A 16,745-nucleotide genomic window follows, 5' to 3' on the forward strand; every position below is an offset into this window, starting at 1 on the left:
AAAAAAATTGGTATTTTAGATGTTGAGGCATCTAGGGATTATTTATCAGTGGTCATGCAGCCTGTGGGAGATAAGGAAACCTACCTGGTCACAAATGTGTATGGCCCCCAAAGAGTGGATGGCAAACTCAAGTTTCTAGATTCTCTAGAGGATCTCAAAGACAGACGTTCAGGCATACCATGGATCTTGGGGGGTGATTTCAACATGATCAAATCACTTTCAGAAAAAAAAAAAAAAAGGGGGGGGAACCAGAGTTCTAAGTAAAGAATCTTTGACATTTCAAACTTTTATAGATAATATGAAGCTAGTGGACATTGTAACGAGTAACGGTATCTTTACTTGGAATAATAAAATAGGAGGAGAGTCTCAGGTGGCCTCAAAATTAGACAGATTCATAATCTTAGAGGACCTTATGCTCAATGACAAAGAAATAGAAGCAAGAGTTCTCCCCTTTGGAGGCTCAGATCAATGGCTGGTTCAACTGGAGGTTCAGGGCATTGGTACCCCAAGAATAGACCTTTTCGATTTGAGAACATCTGGCTTTCCCACCCAGATTTCATCAACAACATTGCCAAATGGTGGTCAGAATATTTGAACATTCGGGGCACAAGAATGTTCCTTCTTTAGAAAAGACTAAAACACATCAAGCTCAGGCTCAAAGATTGGAACAAGAATGAATATGGCAATATTTTTGAGAAAAAAAATATTTGGAAGGTAAAATGCAGGAACTCAACCGAGCCCTTATCACAGATGGCTTTGATGAAGGTAGAAGTGATCAAGCCACCAAATATCATCAAGACTAGGAGAATTTATGTAAACAAGAGGAAATATTTTGGAGACAAAAATCTAGAGTTCAATGGCTAAAAGAAGGAGAACGTAATACTAGATTTTTCCACAGATCCACCATGGCGAACAGAGCTCATAACAGAATTTCTTCAATCAAGGACGGGGTAGGTAATCTTCTCAATTCTCATGAAGAAATAGAAGCAGTACTAGTTCAGCACTTTCGAGGCATAGCAAAGGAAACCTGTTATGACAGAGAACACTCCATCAAGGACTTTACTAGACATATACCTAGGCTGGTGTCTAGAGAGGACAATTTCAACCTTAACAAGCCAGTGACTGAAGAGGAGGTTAGTGAGGTCCTCAAGGAAATGCAGAATGGTAAAGCGCTAGGCCCGGATGGTTTCAATGTAGATTTCTTTAAAGCTTGCTGGAATATTTTCAAACAGGATATTCTGAATGTAGTAGAAGATTCCAGGATGAATAGAACTATTTTGAAAGTGCTGAATACCTCCTTCATTGCCCTGATCCCTAAACAGGAGTCAGCCCAAACTCCTAACAAGTTTATACCAATAGCTTTGTGCAATGTGGTTTACAAGATAATATCAAAAGTTGTGGCCAATAGACTCAAACCTCTTCTTCCTACCCTAGTTTCTATGGAAAAATCTGGATATGTGGAAGGAAGGAAAATTCTTAATAACATCATTCAAGCACATGAGGTGGTGCACTCTCTGACTAGCAACAGGAAGGTTGGAATGATCATGCAATTGGACATAGCCAAGGCCTATGATAAGCTGAATTGGACCTATATCCGGAAATTTCTTATTGCTTTTGGGTTTGATCACAACTTGGTGAGATGGGTCTTGGCCCTGGTTATTTCCTCCAGCTTTTCAATTCTGTTCAATGGTTCTCCCTTGGAGACTTTTACTCCTTCTAGAGACCTCAGACAGGGTGACCCACTCTCTCCCTTTCTCTTCATCCTCATGATAGAAGGACTGGGTCGGTTTATCAAGCATGCAAAAGAAGTTGGTAAGATCAAAGGTCTCAAACTTTCTGATGGCGGACAGGCTTTGACTCATCAACAATTTATTGATGATACCATGCTGTAGGGAATCCCCACAGTCAAAGAAGCTCTTGCGTATAAACAAATCCTAGGTGACTTTGCCATGGCTTTAGGTATGGAAGTTAATCTCTCCAAATCTAAGATTTTTTTCTTCAATACCAATATTGCGATTCAGAGGAACATCTCCAGAATTCTGGGCTTTCAAAGGGAAACTCTCCCCTCAAAATATTTGGGAGTTCCTCTAACTGCTAAACCATTTCACAAGAGCATCTAGGAGCCGGTGATTAATAAATTGCAAGATAAAATCAGGAAATGGAATATGAGATCCTTAAACTTGGCCGGTAGGTTGGTGCTTACAAAGGTTGTTCTTCAAACAATCCCAGTCTTCATGCTATCAGCTCTCCTAGTTCCTAACGGAGTCTTGCAACAATTCAAAACCATACAAAGAGACTTTCTCTGGGGCAAGGGGTAAGAAAGGAAGAAATGGGCCTTGGTAGCTTGGGAAAAAATCTGCAAACCTAAAAACCATGGGGGTCTTGGATTGGATGATCCTGAGATTCTAAGCAAGGTTTTAGGGGAAAAATTATGGTGGTGCTGGGTAAAAGAACCAGAGGCTCAATGGGCTATAATTTGGAAAGAAAAATATGCTAGCTCATGGAAAAATAATGAACATATAAGGATGGATGGAAATATTAAGGGATCACACATTTGGAATAAGGCCTGGGAAAACAGGGGCTTAGTCCAAGAACACAGCTTCTGGGAAGTTAGAGAGGGAGATTTAGCTTTATTCTGGGAGGATAGATGGCAATAAGAACCTATTATGTTAAAAGAGGACTTGGAGGACCTCAAGGTAGAGGCAGATACTAAAGGGCTATCCAAGGTAAAATATTTTTGGGATCAAACCAACAATATAGGAAAATGGAGAACCTAGAGGAACTTTGATTTCAGGGATGACAACCCCCTGAAAGCTAAAGCTGAGACACTAATGAAAGAGTTAAATCAAAGAAAAATTTTAGTGTCAGGGGGGCATGACCAGCTGAGATGGGGCAACAACAATGAGGGTAACTTTAATCTTAAGGAAGCAAAACTCATTCTCCTTGAATTGAATTCCCATGCTCCGGATAGGGTTTGGAAAAACCTATGGAGGCATCAAGGTTGGATGAAAATTAAACTCTTCATGTGGTTGGTTCAGCATAGGAAAATTTTGACCTGGGATAACATTCGGAAGAGGGGTGTCCTGGGGCCTTCCAGATGCCAGCTCTATGAAGTACAAGAGGAAACAATGGAGCACCTTCTCAACAATTGCATTTTTACCTCCAGGTTGTGGGATTCCTTTGCCACCATTTTCCAACAGTCTAATACAGACAAAGGGAGTATTATCAACACCCTAAACAACTGGAGAAGAAACTTTTCAGATTATGAAGTTCTTGGATCAGCTTGGGCTCTTACACCAAGTTTTATTATTTGGAATGTTTGGAAAGAAAGGAACAATAGAATCTTCAAGAATGAAAAGAAGCCATCCCTCTGCCTTTTTGAAGAGGTCTTAAAACAGCTTAAGGAGAGTGTGGGCACTATAGTCCAAAATCTCCCCAAGAATCCACCTTCTGTTACAGAATTGAGGATTCTCAGTCAGCTAGGGTTGCAGGGACTTACGCCTCAGGGCCTGGATAGGAAGGTTTTAATTTTGGATTCTGAGCTAGATTTCTAGCATCCTCCCCCTAAGGGTTTTTTGAAATTCAACATTGATGGTGCTTCAAAAGGCAACCCAGGCATGGCTGGTCATGGCGGGGTTTTAAGGGATGAAAATGGAAATATTCTTTTCATCTTCTATTACCATTTAGGAAGAGCCACCAACAATATGGTGGAATTAATGGCTATGGAGCAATGTTTAGAGTTCCTGGTTTAGGATAATTGCCATAATGTGATTGTTGAAGCTGATTTTGAGTTAATCATTAACTCGGTCAAAAGAATCAACTGGGGTACGAAGCCCGAAAAAGCTTCAAGAAACAGGAGACTGATACAGGTCTTTCAATGGATTCACAGTCATCTCCAATGCCTTTGAATAGTCAATTTTAAACATGTGCGAAGAATGGCCAATAAATTGGCGGATCTCCTAGCCAATCAAGGAGTGATCAGCACAAAAAGTAGGGTTGCAATGAATTGGCAAGAGCTACCTCAGAACAGATTAAAGGCGAATTATCATGACCAAGCAGATGAGGATAGGATGGTGTTTCAGAACAGAGCCATGGAGGTGGGGCTCAGATGACTCAGCAGCTTTATGATAGGCAATTTGTTCACAGTCGGGTCTTTAGCGGGTTGCAAACAATGGTCAGCCTTTGCAATCTAGGTCAATACTTTCAAAACGGCTCCAAGAGGTAGCAGATCAGGTGATTCAGTTTTTTGGGTGACAGGCAAGATGACGGGTGCTTCATCTCATAGTGGGTCAGGTAGAGTAGGTGCAGCAAGTGGCCGAAAACCAGGAACTCTCGGCGGCCTCGAAATCCTGAGTTTTTCTTCTATGTTCACAATACCGCGTCCAGGGCGGTTTTCCAGTGATTGCAAGCCTCGCAAATGGGAAGTGGTTTTTCCAATTTGGGAGCAATTCCATTAAGCGAACTCCACGTGGCAATGGGGTCGGATGGAATACCGCCCTCATCGCACGCTATTGTTCAGTGATATAGACCGGTGCAATATGATCCTCAACCATCGGATCTTGCAAGGCGGATCTACGGATGGGATTGATCGAGCATGTTGGTGGGTCCATTTGGGTAAACGTCGTGCTTCTAAGCACAACAATATCGACCATAGCCGCAGGATCAGGCGAGAAGGTTCGACGGTTAAGATTAAAGATGCAAGTCAGGAAAATGGTGGCAGGCATCAGTGTTTAGTACGATTGGCGGGATGCAAATTGTTCTTGGCGGGAAGCGCCTATCTTTTTCGTTCCACAGATTCACGGGTTATGAGTTATGCGAACATGATATCTTTATAGAATGGCACATTTGTTCTGCTTCGGGTCCGACTCTTGATTCTTGCTTGCCGATTTCTGCAATGTATTTCTTTTGAGAGTTTGAGGTTTGGTTGTAGAGATCAGGGCTTCTACCTCTGGCCCGTTAACAGTTAGTGTTGGGTTTTCTCCTTGGTCCACAGTTTACCGAGGATTATTGTATTTTATGTATTTTATTTACTGATTAGTGAAATAGAAGGTCTGACTCTTGCTTAAGCAAAGATTATATTTATATTAATAAGTTCATGATAAAATGTAGACACATCCCAACTATATGGATGACCTTATGAGGTCATCCGAGGGTGCAATTGATCATCCAGGGCATCCTCGACCAAAGCATGTTTCCATGGATTCTCCTCCACCTCCACCTCCACCTTATATGTTCACTAATGTGGAGGAGAGTCAGTATGTATAACCAAATGGACCAATAGTTGAGGTAAACTTTTTTATTCCTAAGATTTCAACATTTTGTTTTTTTAAGTTACATAAATATGCTAATAAATTTGTAGACTAATTATAATTTGTCATTGTCATTGTGTACATAGGCCCATATGTAGAGTCTCGTTGATGTCACTGTTATGTGGAGACATGAGTGGGGTCTTGGGTTTAGAGGCACTAATGATGTAGACCCAAATCATTGATCCATATGCAGGGGAGCACCAAACTCAAATGCATGATCATAACCCCGTCCTATCTTACTTTCATTTTAACTCGACTGAGGTTAGTAGATTCGTGTATATGTAATTAAAAATGTGGTTCAATATAATTTATTTCCATATTGTTTATACAAATAATGATCTAATTAGATTGATTTTGAATGCGTTATATTGCAGTACCATCTTATGGACACTTACTTTGCGCAGTAGAACTCACGTAGGAGTTTTGTTAATACTTAGAGTGTTATAGTTTGTATATTTTCAGGTTCATTTCATAGGGCATATTCACATGTGTGATACAAACTTTGTATATTTTCATACTTGGACAATTTATGGATGTACACTGTGGACATTATTTTATTTTATGGATGCTTATTATTTCAGTTTATAGATGTTCATGTGATATTTGTAATTTGTATATATTTTCATATGGATAGTTTATTGATACATGTATTCACTATCTCAGTTTATGGATTTGTATTAATATTTTTTATGGATACGCATTAATTTTTGAAGTTTATGGATCTGTTAAAATTATTTCACTAATTTAATCATTTTTCTATATACTATAACATTTATTAGTAAAATATATGTTCAATTTTGGTTTCCAGATTCATAGACTAAGAAAAAAAGTACAATCTTGAATTATGATGCAAGTCACTTTGCCAATACTTAAAATGAACTAAAATATATCATGTATCAATTTAGTATTGAACATGGAAAGAATTCCAATCATGCTTCATATTGGCTTGTAGAAAGTGTCTTTTAGTGCAATCAACATGTATGTTATTACAATTCAATTTTAAAAATAAATTATTTGAATTATAAATTCATTTGTATTATATATATGATTGAAATATTTTTTATTCAATTTTAATATTAAAAGATGTCATGTAAACAAAAAATAGGTTTTATTCAACATTATTTATTTTGAGATTATTTGCAAGAGTTGTCATAACATGATATAAGTCAATCGTATTGAAATTTAATATGTAGGTCAAACAACAATATATGGTAACATTTCTATAATTTTATATGATGTTATCAACTTTCCTAAATTTACAAGTAGTTATCCAAGTATTTCAATCAATTTCTTATGATGGAAATTTATGTTTTATTATTTTTAAAAACTCAAATATGATTATTGAAATAAGTTATATATTCAATTTTAAAATATGTGGAGATGTAAAAGTTACAAATACAAATTTTATTCGATTTTATTTTGTTTGAGGTTATCTACAAAAGTTGAGTCATAATGCACTTCCTCAATAATTTTTTGTGCTTACACTAAAATCAATGCACAATGTTAAACTAATTACCTTGAAATTAATGTACACTATATATCTAGTTACATCATTTATCAGAAATCAACATCTTCCCTAAAATCAATGCATCTAATGCAAACAATCAAATAGGATGAGAAATCAACATCTCCACTAAAATAAATGCATCTAATGCAAAAAATCAAATATGATTAAAGAAATCAACATCTACACTGAAATCAATGCATCTAATGGTGCAAGCAATCAAATAGGATTAGAAATCAACATCTACATTGAAATTAATGCATTTAGTGCTAGCAATCAAATAAGATGAGGAATCAACATCTACATTGTAATCACTACATCTAGTGCAAGCCCGATCAAACAAGATTATAAATTAACATATTTAATGAAATGAATTCATCTAATGTAAGCAATGAATTATAATTAGAAATCAACATCTACACAGAAACCGATGCATCTGATTTGCAAGAAATCAAATAGGATTAGAAATCAACATATGTACATTGAAATCAATGCATCTAGTGCAAAAAAATTTCTTCCCATTCTCTCCCCGCTCCATCTATATCGATCTCTCCCTCCATCTCTCCTTCTTTGTCTCTCTATCTCACCCCCGAAGAAACACACACTCTCTCTCTTCATATCTATCTATCTCTCTCTCCCTCCCTCTATCCCTCTCTTATTCCCTCTCTCCCCCTTTCATATATATATATATATATATATCTTCCTCTATCTCTCTTTCTTCATCTCTTTATATAACCCCACAAACATACACATTGTTTCTCCATATATATCTATATCTCTCTCCCTCTCACTCTCCCTCTCCCTCTCTCTCTATCTCTTCCCCTTTTCTCCCTCTGTCTCCCCTTGTATCTCTCTTCCCTCCTACTCTCCTCTCTCCCTCTCTCTTTCTCTCTTCATCTCCCTTGCCACTCCCTCTCTCTCTCTCTCTCCCTTTATCTCTCTATATGTCTTTCTTCTTACCTCCCTCTCTCTCCCACTCCAACTCCATATCTCTCTCCCCCTCCCTCTCAAGTCCTCTCTCTCTTCCTTTCTCTCCCACCTCCCTCTGTCTCTCCCCCACATCACTCACTCACTCACTCTCTCTCTCTCTAGAGCTTCATCCTACAAATTTGTTGACTATCTCCCACCCTCTCTCATTATCTCTTCCCCTTCTCTCCATATCTCTTTCTTTGTCTTTCTATCTCACCCCCAAACATACACACTCTCTCTCTATATATATGTGTGTGTGTGTGTGTGTGTTTGTGTGTCTGTGTCTTCTTCTTCCTTCTCTATCTTTTCCTCCAAATCCATCTCTCGAGCTCCCTCTCTTTCTCGGAGATTCTCTCCTCCTCTCCCTCTCTCCATCTTTGTGTCCCCCCTCTCTCTCTTACCCTTCTCTCCCACTCTCTCTCTCTCACTCTACATTTCAAAAATTTTAAAATACTTTGACAATTAAAAAAACTAGATATATATATATATATATATATATATATCTAGTTTTTTTAATTTCAAAGTATTTTAAAATTTTTGAAATGTAGAGTGAGAGAGAGAGAGTGGGAGAGAAGGGTAAGAGAGAGAGAGAGAAGGGTAATTTTGATGCCGTACAAGAATTTAATTTTTTTATATAATACATATTTAAAATGCAATATTTCAAAATGTGTTGTACATTCACTTGAAGGGAAAATGATATGGAAATATTATCTAAAAATTTCCAAAATATTAATGTTTCAGCGACCTCCGTAGCTTTAAGTTATGCTTACTTTGGGATTTTAAAAATATTATATATTTATTATGTTATATTTATAAAAAAATATAGGTTAAATAAAATTAACATATATTGAGTCAGCTTGTATGACTCTTTTTATGTTAATAGTCAACTCTTTTGTTAATGTCTATGATGTATATCAACCACATTTATTAATGTGGTTGTACTCGTATATATTATAATATAAGAAATTTATATTATATTAAAGTTAATAATATTATATTAATCCAAAAATAATAAATTTAATATTAACATTAAAATATATTAATATTAAATTTTTTTATATTAATATCATTTCATCATTTAATAATAATAATAATAATAATAATAAATTTAATAAGGTTTTTACTTGACATTATAGCAAAAAATCTAATAAGATTTGGAATTTTAAAATGAGGTAAGAGTTTAATTTTAGATCACTGATTTTTTTATAAAGGCTTCATCGAGCTACATAGCTCGATCGAACCACAACACTTGATCGAGCCCATGTTAACCACGTATATGGGTTGATCGAAGATTTATGAAACCCTCGATCGAGCTATTTAAATTTGAAATTTAGGAGCTTGATCGAGCGCTTTAAGTGCTCGATCAAGCCTCTTAAGTCCTAAAAATCAACAATTTCAGCATCCCTTATGCAAAATTTCCTGCAACTCCATTTTGTACCCTAGCGGACTTAGGGCTAAATTTGTCGTTAGGTCGTGGAGTTGATCACGTTGGATTCATGAAGGAATTCTCTATCCAATAGCATATGAGTTTGACATTTTCGAATTCATATGATATTTTTCATCTAATTTCTTTTAAACATAATGCTTGAATTTTTTTTTTAATTGTTTTAAAGAGGTTGAATAAAAAATCAATATCATAAAATATACACAATGAAAAATTTTCAAAAAATAACACTATCTTCGTTTACGAGTCTTCTTCAAAAGAGTAATTTTGGCTTTTCAATTTATTTAAATAGTTGGAAAAAACATTATGTGAACACGTGTCTACATAATGCAATTGAAATATTACTTTGCCAAATTCGAAAAATAATAAAAAATATATTTTTTCATAATTTTTTTTTTTTTAATATTAAAAACTCACCTCCCTCCGTGTAAATCATGCTCATATATATATATATATATATATATATATATATATATATTAAAAATGACACATTTTAGACTAAGTTATGATATGTGAACACACACATACATCTTAAGATGTGTAAAAATTTGCAAGGACAAACATTTCATTTAATGGAAAATTGACATATTATAAGAAACTAAATATTTTTGCCAAAAATATCATTAAGACAATAATATAATTCTCCACAAATTGTCTTTTTACTCTGAATCAAAATTCACAGTGCTTATATGAATTTTGAGGGCTTCAATTTGATAAAATAGGAAAAAATTGAAAATTTTATCACCACATTTAACCCAAAAATGTAACCCACCTTCATACTTTTACTCAATATTATTGCCCATTTTAATTGCTTACAAATATTAGTAAGTGATAAAAATACACTTGACCACACAATTCATAATCATTTATCGCCACCACACTTCACGGTATACTTATATTTATTGTATGGTTTAATTGATAATAAAGATAATTTTGGATACCTTGAAAAAACATAATTGTTTATAACAAGAATTATATCTATATTAAGAATTATATCTATATTAAGTTTATGGATTGTTTTTCCCACTTCCTATTTAGCATATTAGTTTATGTTCTAATAACTTAGTGTGCATATCTATATGTCCTTTCAATTATTTTTATACTAGCTACTCCATATCTACTCATCGTATTCATGCATTAATATGGGTGCTAAGTGAAGAAACCCTTCTTGGTACCATCTCAATGGAACAATTTTTTCACGTCCATACAAATGCCTGAAACCTCCCATTGGATTTATCCTCACTGAACCTTATGATGATCATATCAATCATGTTCTTTAGTTTTCCAACGAAAAGTTCATTTTCACAAAGAGAAACTATATGACCATTGAGAATGATGTTCTCATTATGGTTTATATTATTCAAAAGTTTTTCTACCTTTTGATAGTTGAAAAGTTCCACTTTTATGTTGGTCAGGAAGCTTTGAAGTACATCATCAACTAACCTTTATTACAAGGGAGACTAAGCATATGGGTTATCTCGTTACACGAATATGAAGAAGTTGGTTTTGTAGGCCATGGAAAATCCAGGTCACCACAAGCCACCTTTCTTGCATCAAATGAATAGAATCTATTTCAATTCATGATAAATTTTAGATTTTCAACTTCTTTGACTTTGTGCTCAAAAGTGGTCATGCATTTTGAAAGATATCTATCACATTTTAAATGTGTGCACTTTCCCTTCTAGTGATATGGAAGAATAAACTTGGAATCTACAAAGTAATGCATTCCCTTTTAATAAATTGCAAGAGTTTTGTACAAGTTATGTATCACATTATTTTCCCATTCAAGGCATTTGCAAGATCACCATAGTGGCGATCACGAGGACTTAAATTTGACAACATATCACACTTTTCTCATTGGATTTGGTGGTTTACATTGTTCCATGTCACCCATTACTATGTCTAAGAATGTGACATCTTCAAATGAAGAGTCAAGGAAGAATACTCTCTGAAGTCCATTTCCACACAAATGCGTGCATAGGTGGTTCTGGCATATTCTTATGTTTTTGGGCACCTGCAGTAAAATTTCCCAATTGCATTTCCAATGGGTTTTAGCGAGGAGAGATTCCAGAAATGCAAGGGTAGGTTTGGAAATCTCACCCAAACTGGTACTGAGGTTATGACTGTTGTTGAGGGGTCGAATGATGGGTTCCATGGCTTCATGAATAGGCCTGAGTTTTCCCAAAACCAAGGGCCGAAATCTAGAATACATTGTCTGCTTTCAAGGTTTTCAAAATCTACTATAAAGAAACCCCTAGCACAGGGGTAGATATTAATTTCATTAGAAATGACAGGCTTCCATACCTCCGAGATCCAACTGTGGAGAGATGCCAGCAGCGGCCAAAAACCATTGAACCCGCAGATTAGGGCACTTTCATAAAACTTCAAAGCCTCATCGAATGAGGCTTGGACCACCTGGACAATGGGGGTTGGGGCTTCACTAACGATATGGGTAGGAGCTTGCCCCCCAGAGGCAGACGGAACTGAGCCAGCAACTATCTTCGCGAAGTTGGAAGCCATTTGGATCAAGGCCGATCAATGATTCCCAAGCTTATGTATGCCCCTGTGGAAGAATGTGAACGGCTGAGGAGATAACTCCCATAAAAGTACTCACGGCTCCTCAAGAGAATTCGATCCTGCGACCAAGAGATATGCTAGGAATTAATTCAACGCTGAAGGCTTTCATATTTCTTCCAGATCAAAACGGATAATCCATCTAAAGAATTTCGCTCTAGCTACAGAGAACGCCCAAGGAGATTCATATAAATGACGAGGATCCTTCAAAACTTGTGGTGAGGAAAACCAACGTCCAAAAACAAAGACGATCCTCAAGGAATAGATCAATCCGCCCTAGAGAAACCTCGATCCTACTAGGAAAAAGACAATGGCTCTCGAAATCTGCCTTTAATCAGTTAGAGCCCTAACTGTCCAAGAGAGAAACAAAGGTTTGAGAGCAGATCAAGCACATGGCCTTAAAATATTTCGATTTGGATTATTTCAAGCTTCAAATTACAGGTCTTTGCGGAATCAAACTTGAAATAGCTAGAAGCCTTTGGAAAATTTCGATTTAACAGTAAAAGTAACCCCCGAACCCCTGAAGCTAGGGTAACCAAACCCCGAACCCCTATAGCTAGGGTAACCAAAGTTTTTTGAGACTGCGGTTGCTCCAAAGAATCTTCCCTCAAATATAAACAATACTAGTTAATCATATTTCTTAATTTTTTGTGATGACTTTCAATAATATAATATTTTATTAGTTGTTTTATTTTTGTCACGAAAATTTTGTCTTTGTTATTTATTTATTTTGTTAAACTAAGTTGTAGGTACTAGCTACTATGCTACTCTTATTCTTAAACATGTTTTTTAATACCATTTTTCTTATAATATATATATATATATATATATATATATATATATATATATATATATTAAATTGAATATGTTTTGATTAATGTATTTTCTTATGATATAAATTTATTTTTTTTTTTTTTTATGTATTTTTCATGTGAGTTTCGTTTGAAGTTTAATAAGAAATTTTGAAAAATCATGGGCTATGGAACGCTGTAGAAATATTTTTGGAGTTTGAATTGATTTATAAATTTAAAAAGTCTAATTGGGTTATATTATATATTATAATCTTGTGATTATAAGGGTATTTCTAATGGGATATGTATTTAAAATAAAATGGACCATTAACGAACACCCTGCTGATGATCCGGTCAAATAGGTTGATATATCTAATATCTATATCGCTGAGCCATCAAGCTGACAGACTCTAGCATATGCATTACGATGCATGTAATTTTTCAAAGTATAATAAAAGATTACGATTTTTACAGGGAAAAAAAGGTATTTCTAATGGTTTTGAACTTGAAAATGCCACTGATACCACTTTAAACCACAATTCATCAGAGCGACTTATGCTTTGTTGAAACTTGAAATTATGAAAACGCACAGAGATGTGTGTGGGCCTTTGACGACTGCACACACTCTTGTACTGCTACACAATGAAAACAACCTTTGGCCTTTGTTGGCATTGACAGTATAAGCTTCCAGAAGATATGCCTGCCACTTCTAACGGTTAGTCTCATATATATATATATATATATATTTCCCGGTGTGAGCCTACGTTGACAAAATGGGAGCGAGGGAAACGTAGGTATCGACGTCAACAATGCATTGGAAATCCCGGTTCCTTTGAGTTGAAAATATCAAGATCCCACCTCTGGCTGGTCGCATGGTGTTTGAATTTAGGCGCACATCCTTCATCTTTCTATGGCACTCAAATATTTATCTTCTCAATAGTCCACGCCTCGACTTCGGCATTCGAAATATTTGCGTCACCTCACATTGGAAATGTAAGGCTCGACGGCATAAAATATTAATGGGAATGTGAAAAGCTGCAAACTGCACGGACCGAAAGGCTCGACGGCATAAAATATTAATGGGAATGTGAAAAGCTGCAAACTGCACGGACCGAGGGCAGCTCGTAAAATCAGATCGGATGAGAATAGAATCCAAGAGAATAGAGGGCCACCCACTTTGACCCGTGTACTGAGAGACCAATCGATTAACCATAAATTTTCTCTTTTTGGCATCGGAATTTGTTGATGTATAAAGTGAGGGAAAGAGCTAACCAGTCATATATTGGTTATTAAATGCGGAAATAGGAGCACGCAAGTTAGCCCGATAACACGGGAGCGGACAAATATTATTTAATGTCGAAATTGCCTGCTCCCGTGTTATCGTGTTAACTTGCGTGCTCCTATTTCCGCATTTAATATCCAATATATGACTTATTAGCTCTTTCCCTTCAATAGTATGTGAAAACTGTCGAATATCTGACTCTTAACTGACGAGACAAATCATTGGATATCCAATGATGTACCGACAGAACTAAGAATTTGAGCTATAACACTCTCGTCACATAAAATTATTATAACATTGGTTATCTGATGCTCAAGTTCCATAACAAAGCATCTGGTCCCATCAGACTACACTAAAAAGTTGTCGAATATCTGACGTCAAAGTGTCATCATTTTTGGCATCTTGGGCGGTGGACCGATAACACTGTCATCAAACAAACTTATTATAATTCTGATGACAAACTTATTATAATTCTGATTATATGACACTCAACCATCAACTATCTGACTCCACATCGATGGAACAAACCATTGAGTCCCGTCGGACTAGACTAAAAAGGCGTCGAATATTTGACGTCAAAGCATTGCCATTTTTTCCATCTAGGCGGCGAATATTCAAAGTTTACCCCATCCATATTTGATAAATGTGGTTGTCACAACCGACATTTTACCTGTCGCATATCCCACAAATTTGGGCGTCGCAAAACCAACTTCAAAGCATCAAATGTTGAAAGACATTTTCGACCATCTTTGGCGTCGAATATGTGACATCTTCTCTTTGGATATCTGACGTTTAATAAATGGTCAACTGTTCAACACAATCTCAGCGATGAGGAGTTTGACTCCAATGTGTCGGGTAACTGACGACAATAAGTTAAATAGCTAATGAACATACGTCAGATTTTTTCCCCATTTGTACTAGTGCCCAGAGCTATTGAATTCAATTGTTCCCAATTTAGCATTCGCCCTCCTTATTTTCAAGAAAAAATAAATTTATTGAGAGATCCACTAGGCATTTATTCATATAGCAGCACGCTTGTAAAGTTTTCAAAGAAAATGCTCAGTAGACGAACCAAATTGACATGATGGATATGTCCAATGGTGGTCACTTCATTCATGAATTGGGCCTCATTGTGCCTATTCCTATCAAGAAGCTTCACAACCGCTAGAGTTCCATTGTGTAGCTTTCCTTTATAAACCACATTGTAGCCTCTTTCACCCAACTTTCCTGCAAAGCTGCTAGTTATTTTCTTGAGTTGAGACTATGAATATTTGGCTGGAAATGGAATTTCATAAGCATTTCTCTACCAATGAAATAGATCCACCTCGAGGAGTTTTAATTCTCCTCAAGCAGGCATGACAAGTTATGGAGAGTATTATCCAAAAGAGGATGCCTAAGAACACCCCTAGTCCTGGAACTAAGAAACCTGCAAGGGATAAATAGATTGATATCAGTGCAGTTTTAACCCAATCCTAAGAGTATAATGGAAATAATATACAAATTTTGCAAGAAGAAATCCTAAATTTACCTAGTGATCTCAATATCGCAAGGCATTTTGAATATCCCAATGTGGCAGAAACTGTAAATGTTGTTAAATGAAGAGATTGATTTCAGTATATTATCTTCATCAAACCTCAGTATACAATTCCAAAGTGAGTTTTGATATGAGAAAGTGAAATAGGGAGAAATCATAGATGTACTTATCAAAATAAGAAGACCTCCCATGGTGCAAAATCCAACTGTGGCAGAAAGAAGAGATTAATATTATTAAGATAATCATCCAACTCGGAAGAGGATAATGGAAACAAGATGCAAATCCACAGTGAGATGTAGTAGGAGCCAAGGAAATATGAGAAAACCATAACTTTGCCTAATTCGATGAGCTTAAGAGTTTCCATGGTGAATTTGCAACCATAATTATTGGAAGTAATTATGGAAACTAAAAAAATATTTATATTATTTTTATATAAAATTGAAATATTTTTTTATAAAAATAATAATTTTATCCCATGTTGCAAAACTTTCTTCTTTGTTATGTGTGTTATGCAATGAAAGGTCTTCTTCATTAAATGTGTCACATTTGCTTAAAAATATTATCTTTACAATAAGAGAGAATAGCTAAAATTTGTATTTTTTAAGAAAAAATGCTCAAACTTTACTTTTAGCATTTTCCTAAAGTTTCTTCATTTGCAACATTTTACACCCAAAGTTTTTTTACTTGCAAAACACCACATAAAATCAAGTTTCCCTTCTCTTGAACATGTTTCATTCCCAATAAATTTCCCTCAAAAAATTTGCTTCATTTAATACAACTTGTTGCCAAAAATTTTCTTTCTTTGCAATGCAAATTTCCCCTAACAAAAGCATATATATATATATATATATATATATATATATATATAATATACAACTTTTAATTATTGCAACTTTTTAAAAATTTATTGCTTTCACCATTTTATATTCAAAATATCTTCACTTCATATCTTATAGCTAAAAAAAATTAACAACATTTCATATTAATTAAATAAACATTTTTACACATCAAAAAATTTTCTCTTTAAAATACATTACACACAGGTGGCACAAAAAATACATCTTATCACACAAAACACGTTTCTTTGATATGTTGCATCGTAAAACAAGCTTCTTCATGCTCCACTCCCGTCTTGCCAAATGGCACATATGTGTGCTCATCACTAACTATTAAATATCCCATCAGCACCTAACCATTCCCAGATTAATGAATTTATCTCGTTAAACGGATAATTGTTGAACAGTAAGTGATTTGGCCAATAAAATCACCAAAACCCATTTAGTCAGCTTTCTTTTTGCGATCCCACTGCAAATATTGCGACAATGAACTTGCTACTAT

The sequence above is a fragment of the Pinus tabuliformis genome, chromosome 9 (assembly GCF_031772625.1).
Source record: "Pinus tabuliformis cultivar Carrire ecotype Pingquan chromosome 9, CPIR1, whole genome shotgun sequence".
NCBI lineage: Eukaryota > Viridiplantae > Streptophyta > Pinopsida > Pinales > Pinaceae > Pinus > Pinus tabuliformis.